The sequence below is a fragment of the Macaca thibetana genome, chromosome 1 (assembly GCF_024542745.1).
Source record: "Macaca thibetana thibetana isolate TM-01 chromosome 1, ASM2454274v1, whole genome shotgun sequence".
NCBI lineage: Eukaryota > Metazoa > Chordata > Mammalia > Primates > Cercopithecidae > Macaca > Macaca thibetana.
In genome coordinates this window covers 81,133,637-81,144,762 of record NC_065578.1, presented here as the reverse complement: position 1 = coordinate 81,144,762, position 11,126 = coordinate 81,133,637, and the positions used below count along the sequence as shown (strand labels likewise).

Sequence of the window (11,126 nt, the reverse complement as noted above, 5' to 3'; positions counted from 1 at the left end):
TTAAAGGCAAGGAAAATTTTAAAGTTAGAAGCAAATATTCTCCTATAGTAGAATAACTTTATTTCACGGCTGGAAGTCAGCATACATATTGGCCCCCTTCTAAAATAATTTCTTAATCTTTAAGATAAGGGAGCTTGAACCAGAGAAAGTAACTAATTGACACAAAGGTAGACTCAGAGAATCCAAAATCCCAAATCTTGGATTCCTAGAAATTACATTTCCCCAAAGTACCTTTTGTGTCATGTTACTATGGGGTATTTTTCCAATTAACAGAGATCTAAGTGACTGAACTCATACATTACACGAATTATAAAATTTGCTAGTGATAGTGCATATTTAAAATTTTAATGTACACTTAAAAATACTTGAGGCCAGGTGCAGTGGCTCACACTTAATTCCAGCACTTTGGGAAGTCAAGGCAGGAGGATCATCAGAAGTCAGGAATTCAAAACAAGCTTGGGCAACACAGAGAAACCCTGTCTCTACAAAAATAGGAAGTGAATAAATAAAATAAAAATAAAAGGTCTTTTAAAAAAATAATTCAAAGGAATTACCTGTTAGTCTTTAAAATATGAATACCAGTCAAGTGTTTTTTTTGTTTTGTTTTGTTTTTGAGATGAAGTCTCACTCTGTTGCCAGGCTGGTGTACAGTGGCACAATCTCGGCTCACTGCAACCTCTGCCTCCCAGGATCAAGCTATTTCCTGCCTCAGCCTCCTGAGTAGCTGGGATTACAGGCACCCGCCACTACGTCCAGCTAATTTTTTATATTTTTAGTAGAGACGGGGTTTCACTATGTTGGTCAAGCTGGTTTGGAACTCCTGACCTTGTGATTCGCCCGCCTGGGCCTCCCAAAGTGCTGGAATTCCATGTGTGAGCCACCATGCCTGGCCCGTTTTTTATGGAAAAAAACAGTGAAACGTTTCAAGAAAATGTCAGTTTCTGGAAGTAAGGATTTCTAATAATTTTTCATTTTCTTTCCAATTTTCTATGATGTCTGAATTTGCTTAGGACTTAATAAAGTCCTTAAAAATATTTTCATTTCAAAAAGCCTCATAAAAAAATTAAAGTATAAATGACATAAAATATTAACTAAATAACATTAACAATTTTATTTCAGGGCCAAGCACGATGACACACGCCTGTAATCCCAGCACTTTAGGAGGCCAAGGTGGGTGGATCGCTTGAACTCAGGATTTTGAGCCTAGCCTGGGAAATATGGCAAGACCCTGTCTCTAAAAAAAAATACAAAAATGGTGGACGTTGCAGTGAGCAGAAATCATGCCACTGCACACCAGCCTGGGCCACAGAGTGAGACCCTGTCTCAAAAAAAAAAAAAAAAAAAAAAAAAAAAAAAAGTTTTATTCTATGGTCATTTTACTTACATGAGAATTTCTAATATAGAAAAACAAAACAAACTACAATATTCAACACTCAAAATACACTACACAATGAGATAAAACAGCACTGAATTGACATAATGATTTAAATAACACTATTTCTTTTCATACAAATAAATACATGTATACAAAACCATGTCAGAACTGAAGTGGTTAATGTTTTAAAATAATCTGATGCTCAAATTATTAAAATGTAAAACTCAGTGACAAAATTTTCCTTTACCATCTTAAACTATCCATTATTTTCAACCTTTAGTAGTAGCATCTTCTTAATCTTTCTAGTTATTGAATAATGTGAATGTTCAAACATGATTACTTAAATTCTAAACAATTTCATAGAGGTATATATCAAAATTACATTTACTCAATCAACACTGTCCAATATGTAGAAAAAATAAATAATAGCTGTCATACGAGCATAAAATGGCATGTTAACATGCCGTAACATAAAAATTCCATAGTAGGCTGAAAATAAACCACAGACAATAGGAAATAAGCACTCTAAATTACAAATGGCACACTTTATATTACATTCGGGAAAAAAATGGTAAATATGTCTACATTTTGGTGTCTTTTATGTTTACATTTTGCAAATGATTTTTTTTTTCAGGACCTTTATACTTGCTATCATTTTTACAGTGTGCTAAATTTTCATGGTCCCTGATATAAGTACTCAACCCCAATTCTGATACTTTAAGAAAAAACACCAAGTCAAATACTGACCCTGTGCAGTCTGTTCAAGCTGAACATCTAAACAGGTAAGGATGCATCATGTTTAGGAAGACAGCAAAAATAGGAATAAGAAATACACTGTCTTAAGTCTTGGTTCTAAACATTTTTATATCACCTTTGTTCTTGCCCTAAGAGGAATTTTACAGGAACAGTAAAATGATATTCATTGTCCTTAGTTTCAGTTCTTCACACCACCAATTACCAAAAAAGTTGTATTTAGTAAAAAATATAAAAACATAGCATTTGCTAAATGAAATAACAAATGACTTCATGAATATATCAAATCAAGGAATAGTAGTACTATGGGCTCAGTTATTAATTTTATATCCTATGTGTTATTGGATCTGGCTTTCCTTATTGTGGCATGCCTTTATAGAATTTCAAATTTTATGTATGTAGCCTTAATCTAAACCAACACTGCTATTATCCCCAAAAGAATAATACTGAGTTTCAGTGGCCAGAACTAACTGCTTATACCTCAGTGTTAGAGATTATATAATATTTAACTCTTATCCTCTCTGATTTCTAGTCTTATCTGCGCTGGTCCAAATGTAGTCATTTTTAACTTTTCCTATTTCCCTAATTGCAACTAATCATAAATTTTAATTTCACATTTGAGATAAAATACATTCTCATACATTTTCAAGGGCCATTCTAAAAATATCAATATAACAATAAAGATTTGGTTGACAGCAGTAAGGATAAAGAAGATTAATTGCTGTATAAATAAGATAAAAATTCTAAGATGATTATATTAATGGGATACACAAGGCAATGATATTCTCTCCAAAAATGCCAGAAAATGGATTTAAAAATTTTTTTTCGTGTATCCAATAATTTAATATTGTCATATACCAAGAACCAAGAAATTTAAAATAAAGTGTTATATTCAAATCACAATATAATCTTTCAATTACATATTTATAGATCAGGAACAAAATCCTTTCTATACAGAAGCTGTCAATGGATGCTGATTTGAGAGAAGAAGCTGATATGTGAAAGTTGCCAATAAAAGAACCATCTGTGGGCTGATAAAGGCTTTTCTACTGAGGTGTCTACGCAATGCCAAAATATCTAGTCAATGTAATTATAATAGAGAGTTAAGTAAGATGTCTGGCACCAAAGACAAAAACATATGTTGAATGGAACATCTTCCACTTTCTCAATTGGCTGTCTGCAGTAGACCCAGCTCAAGTGTGAACAGTGCTTATACATTTATAAACCTTTAAAGTCATTTCCCTTTTACATATATATGCATTGCTAAAATTATGCACGATTAAACCACAAACACCACAGTATATACATCTAGAAATATCCCAAATCCAAAAATAAAAATGGATTCCATTATTATGCAAATTGAAAGCATCATGAATTCTGTGTCAGGCATACCTGGGAATGAATCGATCTCATCACTTCATTATTCATTTAACCCTGCCTAAGTCACCTAAATGTGCGTAAGTTTTCTTGGCTACAAAAGTAACAAAACAACATAAACCTCACAGAGCTGTTGGACACATTATCCAGGACAATGAATAAAAAGCACCTACTACAGTGATTAATATCCAGTAAGGGACTGACAAGGGCAGTCATTGTTTTTAGATTTAAATTAAAAGCACAAAAGGAGAGAGACATTAAAATCTAGTTATTTCTATATATCTATAACAGAAGTTTCTCAAACTGTACTCACGTTTATCATTTAATGATTAAACATGTTTATTATTTAATGATCAAAGCAAGCCTCACATTAAATGCTTGTTGTAAATCATGGAATATTAAGGCCCTAATTTTTTTTTAATTCTGTAATTAAGTATGCCCCACAAATAAGCGTGGCTAAGTTTTGGCATATTACTAGTATTAATTATATTGTTAATGGCAGTAACTTCATTAAACTAAGCTCACAAATTAGCCATCAAATCCATTTATCTTGTATTTCTTATCTTGGTGAATTCTTGATCCACCTTGACTCCTGACATTAATCACTCACCAGGCCTAGATATATTTAATAAATCACCATTTCTGCTGGTGCTCAGTTCATTCTAACTCAAATGATCTGCTGATAGGCACTGCTAAAGGGGCAAAGCCAGCCTGACTATGAGACCCTACCAGCAATCAGAAACAGCTGATTGAAAAAGACATGGTCCTTTGACTCAAGGGCAATCAGCCCATGATCCTGAGAGCAATGTAGGCTGTAGCTTCACACAAAAACAAGAAGCCCATAAGTTTCTGTTGTTCTCAAGAATTTGAACTGGGAAACATGAAGCAATTCCAGAGCTAGAGAAAAAGCTGCAACTGACAGGGTGGCACAAGACTGGGTGAAGTACACCAGATATCCTAAAACAAAACTGCAAGGGGGAAAAAATAAGACTGAGTTGAGGAAAAGAACAGTTAGTTGAAAGTAGGCGAAAGCAGGCAGATACAAAGGGAATCCATGAGCCAAACAACTAAGCAAGTAACCAGAGTCCCAGAAGCACCTGCTGCTTCAGATTATGGATCTGTGCTATATATGACCAGTTTCCACACCACCTTCCAAACTCCACAAGGACCAGCTGGGCAATATGACCTCCCTGGAAGCCTGCAAGAAAGTCCAGTTTACTTTATTCCCAAACATCAGGTTCTGTCCCTTACCACGAACAAACTTGAATAAATCACCCTTTCCCTCACCAGGAGGGAAATCTGCCAAATTGCCTCACTTCTACTCTGAATATGACTTCTGAAATTTCATCAATTCATTCCTTTTATCTACTCTCATCCAATTTTTTTTCTAGTTTCTCATTCTTTCTTGCTTGGATTACTCCAACAATCTTATTTTTTAAGAAAAAGGGCACAAATGGGCAGACCACAGGATGAATTCAGCTCACAGGCTTATTTCATTTGCCCCCTCAGTGTCTGAATTAGCTGCCAACATTTCAGAATATGGGGATGTAACATTCAAATCCAATGTCTGCCTTTTCTTGGGGAAAAAAATCAGCTCAATTGGCAACATACTCATACTGAAAACGTATCATAACTTCCTGCTTGCAAGGAAAAATATATAAAAGAAAACAAAAAGAAAGAAAAAAAAAGTATCAAAATACTGATAAAATAATCACCTGAAGCTGAATAGCACCTGCCTACATGATTTTGTTTGTTTTGCTTTTTGTTTCTTTTGAGACAGGGTCTTGCTCTGTGGCCCAGGCTGAAGTGCAATGGCACTATCATGGCTCACTGCAGCCTTGACCTACTAGGCTCAAGTGATCCTCCCACATTAGCCTCCTGAGTAGCTGGGACCATGGGAGCATGCCACTATACCTGGCTAATTTTTTAAGTTTTCTGTAGACACAAAGTCTTGTCTATGTTACCTAGGCTGATCTTTAACTCCTGGCCTCAAGTAATCCTCCCACCTGAGTCTCCCAAAGTGCTGGGATGACAGGCATGCGCCACTGCGCCTGGCTTCTCCCTACTTTAGACAAGCATGCACTTTCTAGTTTTATATCATTTCTTTATATCCTGTCTACTTCACTTGTTTATGTTAATTCCCTGGTCCCACAGGAACGTGTTCAATATTCTCACCGCTTTCAATAGTCAACCCCATCCAGCCTAAAGAAATACTTCTAGAATAAAAATCTATAATCACCTTTGAAATTTTTCAATGATTATCTCTCACCGACATGATCAAATTCTAACTCTTCCACATGCGTGATCTGGCTCCAACTTCATTCTGAGCTCTCTTTTGTCACCCCTCACCTTCCGCACACATTGACCTATTAGCAATTCACCACATTTCTTAGTGGCAATATTTTTGCACACTCTACTCCCTCTCCTGGAGTTCAGCAGAACTTTTCTCAGCTGGTCACCTCTGGCTCATTCAGGTATCTCTGCTGTTTGAGTTTCAGCTGAGTATGCCACCTATGCAGCTCTCTCTAGGTTCCCCTTTATGTGTCATAAGGTACCACCATTATTGTTAAGTTCCCTAAAGACAATACCCATACTTAGCACACTGCATAGTCTGAGCACATGGCAAATGTTCAACAATCACTGATGAATAAATGTTTAAACATTTCATTTCTAACATCAACAACAGTTGTAAAACAGAGGCATTTTCCCAACTTTATAATAAGTAAGAACCTATGTACAGGTTCACATAGCCGATAAGAGTCAGAATTTGAACTATTGGATGTTAGACCAAAACTTACTGCCTTTGAGTATATTATACTTTCAGGCTTTCTCATGAGATACTCATACAAATGTAATTTCACTACAGGATATGTTGGTGAAAGAAAACAGAGACCAAGTCAATACAAATGACTACACTGCCTAATCCTAAATCAAAGCTGACAGGATAAATCCAGTGGTTCAGCAGTATCACTGTAATGTGAGTGGCTGTAGAAATGCCATGGCAACTTTCAGAGTCCAAGGAAAACTATAAAACATTTTCACAAAATCTTCATTTTGAGCAAGTAGCATTTATCTTGCCATAATGCAATGATGATTAGAAAACAGCAACAGAAAATGCAACCTACACTGGAAAATTTATTAAGAAAATTCACTGCCCATAAAAAAAGGCAAAAGGCAGGCCACAAACTCTTTTAAAAATATATTTGACAAAAAAGAAAACATTATTAACAGAATTAATTAAAAGATAATTCTGTGATCCAACTTACTAAATTTCAAGAAAAGTAAGTAACAAATGCTTCAATTTGAGCATACTGCTCAAATATTGCTTTAATTTCAGCAGTACTTAGTAACATCTTGTGATATAAATTTATAAAGCATAAAAATCTAAATTTTGTTCTCAAACATCATAGTATTATGAAAGAATTTCTTAGAAAAAAATGACAGAAAAATAAAAACCTTAACCTTATATATAGTAAATCTTTCCAGTAAGACCACAAAGCTCGAAGAAACAAAAAACTCATCTTTAATATTTCTTTATTAATACATGATTTGCTTTCTTTTTTTACAGTCTTTGAAAATTTCACGGTTTACTCACATAGGTTGCAAATCACAAAGTTTTTAAAGAGATTCAAAGATAAAACCTAAGAAAATGTTCCAGTTGTCTTAAAAACACCAACGTCCACTTTTTTGCCCTCACCAGGATCTCTGGGACAACAAACTACTGACAAGTATCATTCTCAGGACATTAGCGGCAAAACCCTTGAAAGCAATCATCTTTTTCACACAGATGGATATAGGTGTTTTCATTGTTCCACATGGCATCCTCTTGCCACATAAGCACCTGCAGTCTTACACTGTACTGCTAGCTATTCCTAAAAACACCTGGGCAAGCTGTTTACTAAAAAAATTAGACATTGGAAGAGATGAAGGATAATTAGCAAATAAAACTATTCCTGGCACTCTTTTGACATTAGCAGAGAACCAAGCTCCAAGCCAGCACCTGGTGAAGGGAACTGCTAGATGTGATAATTCCAATTTACACATTCAGTACAACATTCTGTCTGTCAATTTGAAACAGTTTCCTATTCAGTGATAACAGATATCCCAAAAGAATGAGTGTCAAAATGCTGACATGTATTTTTTATGCACCAACCAGACCCTCTTCTCTGGACCAGCTGCAGCTGCCTCTTCGCTCTTGGAATGAACTGACAGTTCAGTTCTTTTCTCTACTATACCAAAAAAATGTTGACTTTTATAGGTTAAATTTAAAGTATCAGATCTTCAAACAGATTAAACACCAATAAAATTTTTCTTAAGCACAGTTAATAAGTAATTTAATAAAGCTAAAAAGTTCATTATGTTGGCATATCTTTATTTGCATAGTACAGGACTTCTCAGCTGTCAAAACCATGAAAGTATGTATTTCTAATAAACACAGAATTTACTAATTCTTTTTCTAACTTGACAGAGAGAACAGAAACAAGCCAGCGAGACACACAGCTAGAGACAGCATGGCACATCAGGTATACATTTGCAAATGCTAAATAAAAAGGAAAATCGATTTTTACTCAAATCCATGGAGGTTCATTTCCTCCAAGTCTTTTCACATTTTCATTTCATAATGATTATACTTTGAATAAGTATTATAAAAGGACAATTAAGTCAATGTTGTATCACGGGAGAATTTTCTTATTCTCTTCATTATTAAATGATAAACATAGCAACTATGCTTACAGAATACGGCTTTTTAAAAATTTGTTTTCCACATACATATCAGATTAGACTCATACATATCTCCCAAAAGAAGCTGTATCTTTCTCTTACCAGGCGGTTACCTGGAAGGTTTATCATTTGTTCTAAGGATGCGGCAACACTCCTCTTCTATTTGACTTATCAAACAGCAATACATTCTTTTACTTTCACTGGTGCCAAACTTTCATTTTTAAAGTGGATTGACTTTCTAAAACAAATTTAAACCATTCAGGAATAAAGTTTGACAAAATAATGCTTTCATTTGAGAGATGCCACTGTTGTTTTAAAATGAGGTGGTAATGAACTATTAGATGTTAGGATTAGAAACTAGCACTTCTGAAACTTCAAATCCATGCTGAACATGTCAATGAAAAATTCTTACGTTTACTGAGCAAATGTTTTAGTTACCAAGTACTTGAGGCTAGAATAGTTCATCATTGTACAGAATATAATAATTTTTTAATTCGCCATTTTAAGTCAGATGCTTTCCTCTTCAAAATTAATATATAAAAAACCTATAGTTGTACTGTGTATGTACCTCAATTTCTACTAAATATAGAATTTGCTATTTCTTTTTCTAAATTTGACACAGAGACAGAATGGTAAGTCAGAAATTCATTTGCAAATGTAAACAGAAAATAAGAAATCCTGACTGCCAGAATACACACACACACCCACACACACAAATTTAAGTGGCATTTTACGACAATTTCCCCAAAAAGCTATGAATTTTTATATATTACAAGCTATAAACATTTTAACAGTAAAGTAATTAAGAAAAAGAGCCAAAAGTCATTAAGAACCAAAAAAGTAATATATTTTCAGGTGTGATGCATAAATCTATATAAAATATAATTATAATGAAATACACCATTACCCATTATGAAGATAAAATGTCCTCCTTATATTTAAGCTAAAATCACAGAGGATTTTCTAGTTACTAAAGAATTCACAAGACAAGATCACGAGAATTTTCTAAATGATTAGAGATATTCATTACTCATCATTTTTAACTGGTGCCTTCATAATTACTTATATTCTAAAACATATTCTCAAACCATAAAAAGCAAATGGCAATATTAGCTGGGTTCATCAAAGGATTTTAAGAAGGAAGTTCCATATTTAGGGAAGAGAAGCCAACGTTAGCTGATTTCAGTGTAGGTTATTACCATCCAAATAATTTAAACAACTATCAAAATCTCATAATAAGAATTGAGGCTGCAGTAACTAGGGTTTGCTACAATTAAGTATTAAAATATGCTTAAAGTATATTTAGCTGTTAATCCTAAGGACTGAATTCTGCAAGATACACACTATGCATGCATGGACACTCCTTTGTTTTCGATATTCGTAAACTAACCATATTGGTTTTGGGTGATCATTAGTGAAATCCCTGCCCCATAAATTAAGTACATATTCAAAATGTAGCTTTGGTACTAAGTCTCTTTGAATATGCTTCTCAATCATTTAAAATAGTTTTGAATGTCTAAGCACTATGAAAAATACATAAATAAATAAAACATTGTGCTTAACTTCCAGGAATCAGCTAAAACACATAAAAGAGGTGTACGAGGTAACAACAGCAACAACAACAAAGCCTTACAGGAAAGTAGTACCTACCAAATTGCTCTGACCAATAAAAATGTATTTTCTCAGTCATATTAGTCACATTTCCAGTGTTCAATAACTACTTGTGGCTTACTGTATCGGACTGTGCTGCTATACAAATTCAGAGGATTCCTGTTTAGATTAGAAAAAGCCTCCTAAAGATTACTAGCTTTCAAAAAGTATACTACAGAACAAAAAGGAACTGAATAGGTCAAAGAATGAATTTACTGGCATTGTTTTCAAGAAACAGTTGTACAGCCTGGTTTGTGCTATGGGAGGAAAACCTCACTTTGAAGTCAAAAAGGTGAGGTCTGTGAACTTTACACCATACCGTTTAGATTTTGTTTCACTTAATGAAAAACAGGTCATAGAATTGACTAGCTTAAAGGAAATAATGAAAATACCAAGTGTGAAAATACAACGACTCACATGTTATAGATATTCAAAAACTGAAAGAAGGGGTAAAAGAGGAGCAGGAGGGGGAGAAAGATGATGATGAAGAGAACTTAGATCAGTGGTAAGACAAGTGTAGAACAGAGTTGCTGCCTGTTAACTTCACTCACTACAGCAGACTGATATTAGACAGCGGTAAGACTCCAGTGAAACGTTATGGTTAAGCCTCAACATGATCGATGGATGCTGGCTAATGCTTTTTTTAATATTGTGCTCCAGCACCAGTAATTAAGTTTAAAGTAGCTTTCATTCTGGTAAAGGTATTTAAAATTAATGTGGTTGTTTGTAGTGGGGAGGAGTATTTCGGCAGGACAAGTCAAACACTCAGTCTGTCCACTGACTATAGCACAATGTCAACCATATTGTGTCCTTGTACTTCTTGGTATATAGCATTTCAAATTCATAAATGGAGCCTCTGATCTGTGTTCAATTGAAATGTATTCCAAAATACAGAATTAAACAGGTACTAGTCATTCATGTTATTTGTATGTATTTCTCTTCTAAATCTATGTATTTAAAGCTGTCAAACTGTGTCTCGAAGATTATAAAGCAAATAAATATTACTTAGGACGGTGTCCATCCACTGTGACAAATCTGTCCTCCCTTTAAAGTCTTACTCCTTTACCAAAACATGCAATCTTAAGGCATTTTATATACTTATCAGTATTACAATAAAGTCAATTGTCCTGAAAGACCAAAATATTATTTAAAATCAAACTTAGATTAATCTTTTTTGAACAAAATTACTAGAAACATTTGTTTGGACCTTGTCAGAAGGGTTTCAATTTTACATCATTACGTTTTAACT

General features: G+C 34.2%; 1 protein-coding gene across 25 annotated transcripts in view; it reads right to left on the bottom strand.

Annotated features, from left to right (window-relative positions):
• ADGRL2 (adhesion G protein-coupled receptor L2) overlaps positions 1-11,126 on the bottom strand; it is a 684,558-nt gene that overhangs the window by 134,403 nt on the left and 539,029 nt on the right. The gene's annotated exons all lie outside the window — the stretch shown is intronic.